This window comes from Condylura cristata, unplaced genomic scaffold (genome assembly GCF_000260355.1).
Source record: "Condylura cristata isolate star-nosed mole 26May11 unplaced genomic scaffold, ConCri1.0 scaffold00036, whole genome shotgun sequence".
Taxonomy (NCBI): domain Eukaryota; kingdom Metazoa; phylum Chordata; class Mammalia; order Eulipotyphla; family Talpidae; genus Condylura; species Condylura cristata.
In genome coordinates, this window is record NW_004567137.1 from 1,641,305 (window position 1) to 1,643,823 (window position 2,519).

General features: G+C 43.7%; 1 pseudogene; it reads left to right on the forward strand.

Annotated features, from left to right (window-relative positions):
* The first annotated feature begins 323 nt into the window (after positions 1 to 323).
* LOC101625663 lies at positions 324 to 1,976 on the forward strand (annotated as a pseudogene).
* Positions 1,977 to 2,519: the final 543 nt, after the last annotated feature.

Genomic DNA, 2,519 nt, shown 5'->3' on the forward strand with positions numbered 1-2,519 from the left:
TAAGATGCAAGTTAATTAATTTTCAGCCTTCCTCTTTTCTAATAAATGCATCCAACAATGCACACTTGTAAGCATAGTGTCAACAGCATCTCACAAATTATGATTTGATAGCTTATTTCCATTCAGAGCATACTACCTCCAAATTTTCACTACTTATTTTGCACAAACTCTGAAATATTGTAGTTTCACTTTCTGTTAGATCAAAATATTTCTGAATGGTCACTAGGGTATATTTTTTGACTAATGATTACTTAAAAGAGTCTGTCAGGACCAGGATACAGCTGCGGGTCTCTGCATGTGCATCTGCACAAGGGGAGGGCAAAATGGAGGCTTCGACGGCTGCAGCCACCTCAACTGCAATGTCAGCGTCGACTCCAGAGACCCCGACGGTTCTGGAGCAGGTGGACGAAGAGCAGATTAAAAGGGCAGTGGAAGTTCTGTTGACACAGACCAAGACCAGGAAGAATGCTGATGGATCGCTTCTGAATGAAAATGAAAATTTCTTTTTAATGGTGGTATGGAAAATTCCAAGTAAAGAACTGAGGGCCAGAGTATCTTTGCCTCATAGTATTCGATCAGATTTAGCAGACATTTGTTTATTTACCAAGGATGGACCTGATTCAACTCCTGAGAAAACGGAAGTTTTTTTTTTTTTTTTTAAGATTTATTTATTTATTCATACAGAACTGGGGTACAGACCAGAGATGCGGAGGGTGAGAGAATTCACCAGGGACAGAGCAGAACAGGCAAATCCACGAAGTACACTGCTGAGGGGAGCAGCGGACCGGTCAGGAGAGGTCTGCCACGCCATGTGGATCTCCTCCGGGGCAGGCGGGGATTGAACTCATGTGGAAGTGGCTTAAGCTTCTTAGTGCTGTGCTTTAACCCGCTACGCCACCAGGGAGGGCCGAAAATGGAAAGTTTTTATAGGAAGCTTTTGAACAAGCATGGAATTAAGACTGTTTCTCAGTTCATTCCTTTTCGAACTTTAAAAACAGAGGATAAAGCCTATGAAGCCAAGCGCCGCCTCTTGATTAGCTTTGACTTCTTCCTCACTGATACAAGAATTAGGCGGCTTCTACCCACACACCTGGGGAGACATTTCTACCACTGAAAGAAATTTCTAGTGCTTGTAAACCTGCTGGCCAAGAATTTATCCAAAAAGATCAGTTAATCTATAGGAGGAACTATCCTAAACATCTCTACAAGTGGTTCTTACCGTGCGATATGTCGCCCACACTGGAATGCAGGCTCAGCACATCATCAAAAACACTGCGATCACCAAGGGGCTTGCACAGAAGTTGCCAGAGAAGTGGGGGAGGGTAAAACTCTTGTATGTGAAAACGGAAAGGTCGACTTTCTTCCCATCTTTGCTTCATTTGTCAGTGTTCAGGGTGAAGCCAACGGAGTGCGCACTCCGAGCCAAAAGAAAAAGGAAGCAAGAAAACAACAAAGGCGAAAAGAATATCTGCAAAAGAAGTGGCTTGACAGAGGCTGCTGACGCTCCTGCAGCCCTAACTAAAGCTGAGATGGCCCCTAAAGCCAGCGGCACTCCAGCAAAGGGCCCTAAGCCCCAGAAGGCAGGGACCCCCAAAGCGCAACAAGAAAAAGACAGGTGCAGGAAAGGCCGCACTTAAAGTGCAGGGTGAATCAGAAGAAGAGATCCCATTACTGGTACCAGTTGGGAAAATGCCTGTTAAAGAAAATGGGGAGATGCAAAAACAGGCCACAGGAAAGAAGTCTAAAAAAAAGAGTCCTGGTCCCAATACACCTTGAAGGAAAAAGAGAAAGGCTGTTTCTGCTGTGGAGACCCCGAAAGCTGAAGAGCCCAAAACCTTGGGGAAAGGGCAGGGAAGAAGCCGAAAATTATTAAAGCAGCAGCAGAGAAAGAAAGCAACACTCCAATGGGGAAAAAAGACCCAAGACCGGCTCCCAAAAAGCCAGAGGCCAAATTCTTCGCCACTCCAGTAAATCTGCAAAAACAAAACAAAACAAAACAAAACAAAACAAAAAAACCAAACCCCCAAACAATCTACCAAAAAACCCAAAGTGCCCTCAAATCAGTAACTCCGCCAGGGGGAAGCAGTGTGGGGGCTACCCACAGGGTTTTTAAAATACCTGTCCTGATTCCTGTAGCCTCTCTGATGTGTGTTCCTGAGCATGAGAACCAGTAGTTTGAAGTAAAACCATTTTCTAATTGCTAAAAAAAAAGAAAGTGTCTGTCTGTCTGTCTCTCTATCGATCTAAAAGGTTTATTATTTAAAAGGGGGAAGGAAGAAGATAGCCAGAAACAGGGAGAGTTGCCAAAATTGTATTTCTTTTTTTTCATTATATTTTTTGTGTGTATTTTTTACATCATTCGTCATTTGCATACAACATACGATTGCATTATCATCTTGTCTATGGTCTTCAGGGAGTTCTCATCACCAATTCACCTGTGCACCATCACCATAGTCTCTTGTGCTCTTTCCACCTCTGTTTTGATCCAATTATCTTCCTCCCCACCACCAACCCATGAA